The sequence below is a fragment of the Mus caroli genome, unplaced genomic scaffold (assembly GCF_978045245.1).
Source record: "Mus caroli unplaced genomic scaffold, Mus_caroli_1 scaffold_1, whole genome shotgun sequence".
Classification (NCBI taxonomy): Eukaryota; Metazoa; Chordata; class Mammalia; order Rodentia; family Muridae; genus Mus; species Mus caroli.
Window position 1 is genome coordinate 147,615,187 of NW_028227256.1, and position 12,365 is coordinate 147,627,551.

General features: G+C 41.4%; 1 pseudogene; it reads right to left on the bottom strand.

The window, feature by feature from the left end:
• Positions 1-2,870: 2,870 nt before the first annotated feature.
• On the bottom strand, positions 2,871-3,855 carry LOC147006154 (Y-box-binding protein 1 pseudogene; annotated as a pseudogene).
• Positions 3,856-12,365: the final 8,510 nt, after the last annotated feature.

Here is a 12,365-nt window from a genome sequence, read left to right on the forward strand (position 1 = left end):
GACCCCTTTAGCTCCTTGAATAATTTCTCTAGCTCCTCCATCGGGGCCCCGTGTTCCATCCAATAGATGACTGTGAGACTTCACTTCTTTATTTGCCAGGCATTGACATAGCCTCACAGGAGAGAGCTATATCAGGGTCTTATCAGCAAAATCTTTCTGGCATATGCAATAGTGTCTGGGTTTGGTGGTTGTAAATGGGATGGATCCCGGGTAGGGCAATCTCTGGATGGTCTTTCCTTCTGTCTTAGCTCTGAACCTTGCCTCTGCAACTCCTTCCATGGGTACTTTCTTCCCCATTCTAAGAAGGAGTGCAGTATTCACAATTTGGTCTTCTTTCTTCTTCAGTTTTATGTGTTTTACAAATTATATCTTGTATATTCTAAGTTTCTGGGCTAATATTTGCTTATCAGTGAGTGTATATCATGTTTTGTTTTTTTTTTTGTGTGTGTGTGTGTGTGTGTGTGATGGCGTTACCTCACTCAGGATGATACCCTCCAGATCATCTATTTGCCAAAGAATTTCATGAATTCATTGTTTTTAATTGCTGAGTAGCACTCCATTGTGTAAATGTACCACATTTTCTGTATCCATTCCTCTGTTGAGGGACAAGTGAGTTTCTTCCGGCTTCTGGCTATTATAAATAAGGCTGCTATGAACATAGTAGAGCATGTGTCCTTATTACCAGTTGGAACATCTTCTGGATATATACCCAGGAGAGGAATTGCTGGATCTTCCAGTAGTATTATGTCCAATTTTCTGAGGAACTGCCAAACTGATTTCCAGAGTGGTTGTACCAACTTGCTAACCCACCAACAATGAAGGAGTGTCCCTCTTTATCCACATCCTCACCAGCATCTGTTGTCACCTGAATTTTTGATCTTAGCCATTCTGACTGGTGTGAGATGGAATCTAAGGGTTGCTTTGATTTGCATTTCCCTGATGATTAAGGATGTTGGACATTTTTTCAGGTGCTTCTCAGCCATTCCGTATTCCTCAGTTGAGAATTACTTGTTTAGCTCTGTACCCCATTTTTATATAGGGTTACTTGATTTCTGGAGTCTATCTTCTTGAGTTCTTTTTTGATATCAGTCCTCTATCTGATTTAGGATAAGTAAAGATCTTTTCCCAATCTGCTGGTGGCCTATTTGTCTTATTGACAGTGTCTTTTGCCCTACAGAAGCTTTGCAATTCTATGAAGTCCCATTTGTCAATTCTTGATCTTAAAACACAAGCCATTGCTGTTGTGTTCAGGAATTTTTTTCCCTGTGCCCCTATCTTAGAGGCTTTTCCCCAGAATTTTCTTCTCTATAAGTTTCAGTGTCTCTGGTTTTATGAGGAGTTCCTTGATCCATGTAGACTTGCCCTTAGTACAAGGAAATAAGAATGGATTAATTCGCATTCTTCTACATGATAACCGCCAGTTGTGCTAGCACCACTTGTTGAAAATGCTGTCTCTCTTCCACTGTATGGCTTCAGCTCCCTTGTCAAAGATCAGGTGAGCATAGGTGTCTGGGTTCATTTCTGGGTCTTCAATTCTATTCCATTGATCTACCTGTCTGTCACTGTACCAGTACCATGTAGGTTTTTTTGTTTCTTTGTTTCTTTGTTTTTTATCACAATTGTTCTTTAGTACAGCTTTAGCTCAGGTATGGTGATTCCACCAGAGGTTATTTTATCATTGAAAAGCATTTTTGCTCTCCTTGTTTTTTTGTTATTCCAGATGAATTTTCAAATTAGTTGAAGAATTGAGTTGGAATTTTGATGTGGATATCTTTAAATCTATAGATTGCTTTCGGCAAGGTTGCCATTTTTACTATATTGATCCTGCCTAACCATGAGCATGGGAGATTTTTCCATCTTCTGAGATCTTCTTTGAATTCTTTCTTCAGAGACTTGTAGTTCTCATCAAACAGATTTTTCATTTCCTTAGTTAGAGCCACGCCAAGGTATTTTATATTATTTGTGACTATGGAGAAGGGTGTTGTTTCCCTAATTTCTTTCTCAACCTGTTTATTCTTTGTGTAGAGAAAGGCCATTGACTTGTTTGAGTTAATTTTAAATCCAGCTACTTCATTGAACCTGTTTATCAGGTTTAGGAGTTCTCTGGTGGAATTTTTAGGATCACTTATATATACTATCATATCATTTGCAAAAAGTGATATTTTGACTTCTTCCTTTCCAATTTGTATCCCATTGATCTCCTTTTGTTGTCGAATTGCTCTGGCTAGGACTTCAAGTACAATGTTGAATAGGTATGGAGAGAGTGGACAGCCTTGTCTAGTCCCTGATTTTAGTGGGATTTCTTCCAGCTTCTCACCATTTACTTTGATGTTGGCTACTGGTTTGCTGTAGATTGCTTTTATTATGTTTAGGTATGGGCCTTGAGTTCCTGATCTTTCCAAGACTTTTATCATGAAGGGGTGTTGGATTTTGTCAAATGCTTTCTTTTTATTATTATTATTTAAGACTTTTATTAACAGGTGCTTGCAGTTTGTTCACTTTTTTGAAAAAAAACAAGTTGTAAACTTTATTACAAATTAAAAATGAAGTTCTTAAAAATCTCAACTTGATCAGATATGAAACAATTTTAAAACCGTTAAAGGTGTATTGAGAAAAACCAGGCCTTTTTTTTTTTCTTAAAAAACACGTTTGTCATTACCAAAAAGAGACATCTTCAGGTAAAAATAATAAAAACCCCATGCTGCATAGATAATGCAGATAGTTCTAATGTTATCTGGTCAGCGGGCAAAAGGCAAGCACTTAAGGTCTTCAGCTTCAATCTTCGTTCATTTCTTATTGCTGGAATTTCCTATTCATTTCTTCTTGTTGGATGACCAAACTGGATGATGGTAGAGATGGTAACCTGGCGTTTACTCAGCCCCACCCTGCTCAGCCTCCAGAAAGGATGAATTCTCAGCTGGTGCATCGGCTGCTTTTGTCTTTTTGCCACTTTGTGGTTTAGCGTTCTCTGTGTTCTCTGTGCATCTTCATCGGTAATTGAAGTTGTGGCGATACGGACGTTGAGGTGGCTGCTGACCTTGGGTATCATCTCCTTGGTTTTCTTTGTCCTCTTCATTGCCATCCTCTCTAGGCTGTCTTTGGCGAGGAGGGCCCCTTTGGAATCGTGGACTGTAACCCCATACATATTCTGTCTAACTGGTCTACCTTGCTCTCCTGCACCCTGGTTGTCAGCACCCTCTATCACTTCTCCTTGCACAGGGGGGTTGGAATACTGTGGTCCATGAGCATAGGGTCTCCGCATGTAGTAAGGTGGGAACCTTCGCCTGCTATAGGACCAGCTTTGTTGGGCCTGGCCTTCAGGAGCGCTTTCTGATCCCTCGTTCTTTTCCCCACTCTCACTATTCTGGTAATTTTGCTGGTAATTGTGTGGTAATTGTGTGGAGGACCCCTACGACGTCTATAATGGTTATGGTCTGCTGCGTATTTACTGCCTTGAAGTGGAACTCCACCAGGGCCTGTAACATTTGCTGCCTCCGCACCCTTTTCTCCTTCAACAACATCAAACTCCACAGTCTCTCCATCACCTACACTGCGAAGGTACTTCCTGGGGTTATTCTTCTTTATGGCAGTCTGGTGTACAAATACGTCTTCTTTGGTGTCATTCCTGTTAATGAAACCTTTTCCATTCCTTACATTGAACCATTTGACTGTTCCCAAAACCTCCCTTGCAATGAAGTTCTTGTCTCCGCGGGCGGGCGCCACCAATGTGAGGTCCCCAGGGCCACCACTAACCTCACTCTCACTGCTGCCCATGGAGCTGGGCTTGGTGAGGACGGCTGCGGGGGGGGGGGGGGGGGAGGGGGGCGATGGCTGGGTCTTGGCCTCGCTGCTCATGGTTGCAGTGATGATGCCTGGGGCCTGTAGAGATGGTTGCAGCTGTTCCCTGGAGTGATGACAAGGCCAGCAGCACTGCTGGGGTTCTCAGGGCTCTCTAGGATCCCTCTTTGGCTACCAATCGAACTGTCAAATGCTTTCTCAGCATATAATGAGATGATCATGTGGTTTTTGTCTTTGAGTTTGTTTATATAGTGGATTAAGTTGATGGATTTCCATATATTAAACCATCCCTGCTTCCCTGGAATGAAGACTACTTGATCATGATCGATGATTGTTTTGATGTGTTCTTGGATTTGGTTAGTAAGAATTTTATTGAGTATTTTTGCATCGATATTCATAAGGGAAATTGGTCTGAACTTCTCTATCTTTGTTGGGTCTTTATGTGGTTTAGGTATCAGAGTAATTGTGGCTTTGTAGAATGAATTGGGTAGAGTACCTTCTGTTTCTATTTTGTGGAATAGTTTGAGGAGAAGTGGAGTTAGGTCTTCTTTGAAGGTTGATAGAACTCTGCACTAAACCCATCTGGTCCTGGACTTTTTTTTGGTTGGGAGACTATTAATGACTGCTTCTATTTCTTTAGGGCATATGGGACTGTTTAAGTCGTTAATCTGATCCTGATTTAACTTTGGTACCTGGTATCTGTCTAGAAAATTGCCCATTTCATCCAGGTTTTCCATTTTGTTGAGTATAGCCCTTTGTAGTAGGATCTAATGATGTTTTGCATTTCCTCAGGTTCTGTTGTTATGTCTCCCTTTTCATTTCTGATTTTGATAATTAGGCTACTGTCCCTGTACCCTCTAGTTAGTCTGCCTAAGGGTTTATCTATGGTATTGATTTTCTCAAAGAACCAGCTCCTGGTTTTGTTGATAGTATATAGTTTGTATAGTTCCTTTTGTTTCTACTTGGTTGATTTCATCCCTGAGTTTCATTATTTCCTGCCATCTATTCCTCTTGGGTGAATTTGCTTCCTTTTGTTCTAGAGCTTTTAGGTGTGCTGTCAAGCTGCTAGTGTTTGCTCTGTATAGTTTCTTTTTGGCAGCTCTCAGAGCTATGAGTTTTCCTCTTAGGACTGCTTTCTTTGTGTTCCATAAGTTTGGGTATGTTGTGGCTTCATTTTCATTAAACTCTAAAAAGTCTTTTATCTCTTTCTTTATTTCTTCCTTGACCAAGGTATCGCTGAGTAGAGTGTTATTCAGGTGCCATATGAATGTTGGCTTTCTATTATTTATTTTGTTATTGAAGATCAGCCTTAGTCCATGGTGATCTGATAGGATGCATGGGGTAATTTCAATATTTTTGTATCTATTGAGGACTATTTTGTGACCAATTATATGGTTGATATTGGAGAAGGTGCCATGAGGTGCTGAGAAGAAATTATATCCTTTTGTTTTTAGGATAAAACATTCTCTAGATATCTGTTAAATCCACTTCTTTCATAACTTCTGTTAGTTTCAAGGTGTCTCTGTTTAGTTTCTGTTAATAGGATCTGTCCAATGAGGAAAGTGGGGTGTTGAAGTCTCCCACTATTATTGTGTGAGGTGCAATATCCTTTGAGCTTTACTAAACTTTCCTTAATGAATGTGGCTGCCTTTGCATTTGAAGCATAGATATTCAGAATTGAGAGTTCATCTTGGAAGATTTTACCTTTGATGAGTATGAAGTGCCCCTCCTTGTCTTTTTTGATAACTTTGGGTTTGAAGTTGATTTTATTTGATATTAGAATGGGTACTCCAGCTTGTTTCTTCAGACCATTTGCTTGGAAATTTGTTTTCCAGCCTTTTAACCTGAGGTGGTGTCTGTCTATGTCTCTGAAGTGTGTTTCCTGTATTCAGCAAAATGTTGGGTCCTGTTGGTGTAGCCAGTCTGTTAGTCTATGTCTTTTTCTTGGGGAATTGAGTCCATTGGTATTACGAGAGATTAAGGAAAAGTAATTATTGCTTCCTGTTATTTTTGTTGTTAGAATTGGGGTTCTGTTCTTGCAGCTGTCTTTTTTTAGGTTTGTTGAAGGATTACTTTCTTGCTTTTTCTAGGGCATAATTTCTGTTCTTGTGTTGGAGTTTTTCCTTTATTATCCTTTGAAGGGCTGGATTCCTGAAAAGATATTGTGTGAATTTGGTTTTGTCTAGGAAAACCTTGGTTTCTCCATCCATGGTAATTGAAAGTTTTTATGAGTATGGTAGCCTGGGCTGGCATTTGTGTTCTCCTAGGGTCTGTATAACATCTGTCCAGGATCTTCTGGCTTTCATAGTCTCTGGTGAGAAGTCTGGTGTAACTCTAATAGGTCTGCCTCTATATGTTACTTGACCTTTTCCCCTTAGTGCTTTTAATATTCTGTCTTTATTTAGAGCATTTGTTGTTCTGATTATTATGTGTCAGGAGGAATTTCTTTTCGGGTCCAGTCTATTTGGAGTTCTGTAGGCTTCTTGTATGTTCATGGGCATCACTTTCTTTAGGTTAGGGAAGGTTTCTTCTCTAATTTTGTTGAAGATATTTACTGGTCCTTTCAGTTGAAAGTCCTCATTCTCATCTATACCTATTATCCTTAGAGTTGGTGTTCTCATTGTGTCCTGGCTTTCCTGGATGTTTTGAGTTAGGATCTTTTTGCATTTTGCATTTTCTTTGATTGTTGTGTCCATGTTTTTTTATGGAATCTTCTGCACCTGTGATTCTCTCTTCCATCTCTTGTATTATGTTGCTGATGCTTGTATCTATGTTTCCTGATTTCTTTCCTAGGATTTCTATCTCCAGAGTTATCTCCCTTTGGGTTTTCTTTATTGTTTATACTTCTATTTTTAGATCTTAGACAGTGTTGTTCAATTCCATTACCTGTTTGGTTGTGTTTTCCTGTAATTCTTTAAGGGGTTTTTGTGTCTCCCCTTTAAGAACTTCTACCTGTTTAGCAGTGTTTTCCTGTAATTCTCTAAGGACTTCTACTTGTTTAGTTGTGTTCTCCTGTATTTCTTTAAGTGAGATGTTAATGCTCTTCTTTAAATCTACCATCATCATGAGATATGATTTTAAATTTGGGTTTTGCTTTACGGGTGTGTTGGGGTATCCAGGACTCACTGTGGTGCACGAACTGGGTTCTGATGATGCCAGGTGGTCTTGGTTTCTGTTAGTAAGATACTTTCATTTGCCTTTCACCATCTATTAATCTCTTGTGTTAATGTTCTAGTTGTCTGTGGCTGGAGCTTTTTCCTCCTGTGATTCTTTAGCCTCTGTCAGCACTCCTGGGAGACCAACTCTCTCCTGCTTCCCAGTGGTCAGAACACTCTCTGCAGGCAAGCTCTCCTCTTGCAGGGAAGGTGTACAGAAGTTTGGAGCTCAGATCCACCTTCTGAGTCCTGGGGTCAGAGCCCTCCCTGGAGGCCTACTTTTCTCTGGCAGGGAAGGTGTCCTGAGGTCTGGGTCTCAGCTCTGTCTCCTGGCTGAGGATGAAGGTCCGAAGGGACCCTGTCCAAGAAGCTGTGTTGCTTCTGCACCCACGTGTTCTCCTGCATAGACTGGTCTCAGTGATCCCAAGATTCTAGGTGTGCTATTGCCTGCCTTTGTCCTTTGACCCTGTTGCTGCTAGCCCAAGACCCTCTGGGTTTTTTGGAACTGATGTTGCATTCCACTCACCAGTGATCTCAAGATCCCAGGTGTGCTAGGGTGTCTTCAGCAAGGAGAGTCCTCTGGGGACCTTGGGGCCTTCAGCTGAGATCGCTCTGAAGATGGTGAGGGGTTGGCGCAGAACAGAATGAACCCCAGCCACTGGTAGGGCAGGTGTCCTTTGTCCCTGTTCCTGCTAGCTCAGGCCGTCTGGGTTTTTTGGAACTGATGTTGTGTTCCACTCACCAGTGATGTCAAGGTCGCGGGTGTGTTAGGGTGCCTACAGCGTGTAGAGTCCTCTTGGTAGATTGTGCTTTTTAAATGTCAGTAAGATACTGAAACATTGCAAGCAATGAAGACTTATGCTTAAATACATGAAAATACTCTAATTGGGATGTATAGCATTCACTAGACTTTGCCAAAACAGCAAACTAGGTCTCTGCTTTATTTTCTGATTCATATTTTATCCTTAGTATTTGATACCATTCTTATAGACACAAAATGCTTACTCCTTGGTGAATGTGTAATTCACACAAATTAACTATAAGTGAAAGTAGCCCTTACTTTACCCATTTTGACTGATAAAGAGGCGTGTCTGTATTTTTTCCATCCTTATTTGAATATGGTGAAAACTTGTAAAATGGAAGTTCCAGATCTTGAGAATGTGTTTCAAGATCTTTTCATTAAAAAAACCATGTACTTTTAGTAATGTTAGTTATAAATTTATCCCACTGACATGGTCTCGGTTTTTGTTTGTTTGTTTGCTTGTTCGTTTGTTTGTTTATTTTGAGATAGGGTTTCTCTGTATAGCCCTGGCTGTCCTGGAACTCACTCTGTAGACCATGCTGGCCTCGAACTCAGAAATTCGCCTGCCTCTGCCTCCCAAATGCTGGGATTAAGGCATGTGCCACCACGCCCAGCTCTCTCATTTTTACTTTGTAAGTATGGAGAATACATTTACAGATTTTAACTGGGCATGGCAGCATCCATCATAGTCACAGCACTGGGGAGGTTGAGGCAGAAAGATCTTGCATTTGAAACCAGCCTGAACTCTGTGGTGAGATTCTGTCTCAATAAGAAAACTCTGAAAGCAAAATCAGATTAGCAATGAATGGGAGCAGGGGAGGTAACTGACATTCACGCTGTGGGAAGCCACATGTGCTGTTGCAGAGTGGCGCAGGCTACTGCTGGCCACCATGCATAAGTTTGGGCAAACAACCAATGCTTACTTATGCAGTAAAGTTTTTCGCCAAAACACTGCCTGGCCCGGGCATGATAATGAGGCTCTGCAAAGTACTAAGAGTTAACCAATCAGATGTGAGACATGCAAATGAGGTATGATAATGAGGTACTGAGAGAATAACCAATCAGATGTGAGACATGCAAATGAGGTATGTTAATGAGGTACTGTGAGATACTGAGAGAGAGTAGCCAATCAGATGAGGAACATGCAAATGAGGCATAGTGCATAACCAAACCGGGTTTGAGACACGCCTCTCCTAGGCCTATATAAGCAGCACCAGTTCTGGGCTCAGGGTCTCTTCGCCTCTACAATCAAGCTCTCCCAATAAACGTGTGCAGAAGGATCCTGTTGCAGTGTAGTTCTTGCTGGTCGAGTCGGATACGCGCAAGATCACGCCTCATAGATTTGCTCATATACTATTTAGATTTCTTCACTGTGGTAGAGCTGTGGCAGCATTGCCTTCTGTTTCACTTCCTGCCATTGCCTTGGCTCCTATGGGACTTTACTTAAGAATTTGGGGTCTTTGTTTACTTGTATTTCTGTTAAGAATCTTTTTGTGTGGTTGGCTATGAGAAGCTCAGGCTGGTTTTGTACTCATCCCTGGGCTGGCATCAAACTCATGGTAATCCTCCTGTCTCAGTCTCCTGATTGCTAGGATTATAGGAGTTGATCACCACTTTTAGAGACTTGAAAACCTATGACTTCTCAAGTCTATACAAACACACATGCTTTCCTATAAGACGGTGCTTATGAAAAGAGACTTGTTTATTAAAGGTTTATCTCATGAAACTCCTGCTTTCTTTTAGGGTTTTTGTGTGTGGGGAGGTCTTTGGTGTATCTTTCTGGGTGCCATAGGATTTATTTTATGGACGAGCCTGGCCTTGAATTGGCAGTAATACACCTGCCTCTGCCTCCTGAGTCCTGGGATTACAGCAGTATACCCCCATCTACTTGGCTTAATAAGGGTATGAACTGTTTTGGAAGCCCATAAGAAGTCATTGCAGTAGCCAAAATTATGCCCAATTTTAAATGGAATTTGTCCTTAATATATCATTTCTCAGTAGCCTTAAATTTTGGGGAGAGGTTGGCTAAGAACTAGAAGTATTTTTCTCTCTTAACTTTTCTTTGACATTAAAGAAAAACCCACATAATAAAAGTGTTACAAATGTAAATTTCCAGGTTGTTCCCTGGTTTATGATACATCTATGAAGCATGTGCTTGACATCATCCTGTGCCCTTTCACCTACCTCCAACTAACGCAACTATATTACTACTTTAAACATTTCATCACAATGTCACATTGTTAGGTTTTCTTCACTGCCCATACCTCCTCATTTTTGATATCTTTTTTTTTTTTTTGAAACTGTCCCAAGCTTTCCTAACAAATTCAAGAAGGACTCTGAACCTCCTAATTCTCTGCCTTTGCTTCCTTCATTACTGTTCCTGTGTTGGAGTCTGATCCCAGAGCTTTGACAAATATGCTATCAATTCAGATATATCCCCAGTCCACCAATAGATGTACTGATAAAATTTTTGTTTATTGAGAACGTTTTTTTGTTTGATATTATTTTTTGACTAGATTAAGTTTTTGACTAGATTAAGAAACTCCACTTATAGCCCAAGTGGGTCTGCATCAAACCCTCTCTTGATCCTCCTGCATCAGCCTCCTGAGTTCTGAGATTCACAGCTATTTGCCATTTTCTAACCACATATGCTGATCATATGTGGTTAGTATTTTATACTAGAGAATAATATAATGGTGTATTGTGACAATTAACTTTGTAACAGTGACCAGCAAGAACTGAAAGAGGAAGGCAGATGAGTAATTGACCCAGAAAGTGTTTGTCAGCATAGGCTGTATCAACAGTAAATTCACAAGAATTGAGATGAAATAGGTAAGGAAAGTGCTAGGATTGCATGAACCAGGGGAAGATGAAAATGACAAACATTGTTTGGTATAATGTATTCCTTAAGCAGCAGACTAGATTGCAGGAGAAAAATTCACTTTCAGTTTGTGGAAAACTTTGAAGAAGTTTCATAACATATGCTGTTTCTAAGTCAAATATATCAAGCATATTTTGCTCATAAGCTGAGTTTCATTTTATGCTTTTCTTTGGAGACAGTGTCTCACACTTTAAGTCAAGTTATCTTCAAATTCATGATGTAGGACATGCTGGCCTTGAACTCTCAGTGAGTCACCTGCTTCAACCCCCATAAGTGCTCAGTTAGTGGGATGAGTCACCATGCCTGACTATATCATGGTTCTTAATTGTAAAGTAACTTCTTTCTATAAGAACATTTAACCATTGTGTTAGTAATCTCACAACATACTCCAAATCTAAGACAGAGAACTAGATAGATTACACACACACCACACACACACACACACACACACACACACACACACACACACATACCTGAGTACTGACTCTAGGACTCTGCATATGCTAGACAAGTACTCTATGCTATGTGCTATGGCCCAGTCTTTTTTCACCTTTATTTTGAGACAAGTCATCAAAAATTGTCTAAATTGACCTTGAACTCAACTTAGTAACCCAAGCTAACACAGAACTTTGGAACTTCCTGCTTTGGCTTGTATAATTGTTTGATTGGTTTTGTTTTGTCTGCATCCTTTTTCTATAAACTCTCTTTTGATAGCCTTTGCTCCAGACTCAATATGTAGATCAGGCTGGCTTCACACTCATAATGATCCTCTGCTTCATCATGCTGGGACTGAAGGCATGAGCCATTGTGCTTCACAGCTCTGGAAGGGTGCAAGCCTTAGATGACCCTGCCTGGTGACTCAATTCTGAGACCACTCCTGAGATGATCTCAGACACTCCTAGACGCCAGGTACAAATGACTAAGATGAGCAAATCAATGGTGTAGAGACAGAAGAGAGAGAGACAGAAGGATGTGTGCACCATGAAGAGAGGCAGAACTAGAGATTTGAGTAGTGAGGTACAACCTGATGTGAGGAGCTGGGAATGCCACCTAAGACAATGATTAGCCCCTGGCCTATGCTCCCACCAAGGGCCATGCCAGGATCCTTCGCTGTGCAGCAGCAGCAGCAGAAGTTTGTTACCACCAAACGCCAGGTGGATATTTCTGGTCCAGGCTGCTAACATATTGATGTCTGAGGGTTGTGCAGACCTGGCTCTGCCCCTCACCTAAGCATCAAGGGAAAGCTCACCACCTCCCTCTCCAGCTACAATCTGTGGGAGAGCAACCACACCTAAGGAGCACACCATAGAGCTGGCCCTAGTTGCAGGAGTTGCAGGTGAGCTGGCCCCAGGGTGTAAGCATGGGAGGGCTGGCCCTGCCAAGTAGTGTCATGGGCAGGCAAGGGAGATATGCCCTCAAATTCTCACCACGTGCAGCAAGTGGGAGAGCTGGCTCTGTGGTCATGAGAGTAGAAGAGCTGTCCTTGACCCTCACTGGTTGCAATACTTGGGCTCTGCACCTCACCTGGACAGTAGAGTAGAGCTGGCCCTGGTTGTGAGGGTTATGGGTAAGCCAGCACCAAGGTATGAGATCTGGAGAGCTGGGTCTTCTCCTTGTTGGTTGGAGTGTTGGATGTTGGATAGACTAGTTGGGTCAGTACTGGAGAGTTCACCCTGGTGGTATGGGTGCTAGAGAGTTGGCAGACTGACCAGCCCATATATCACCCACA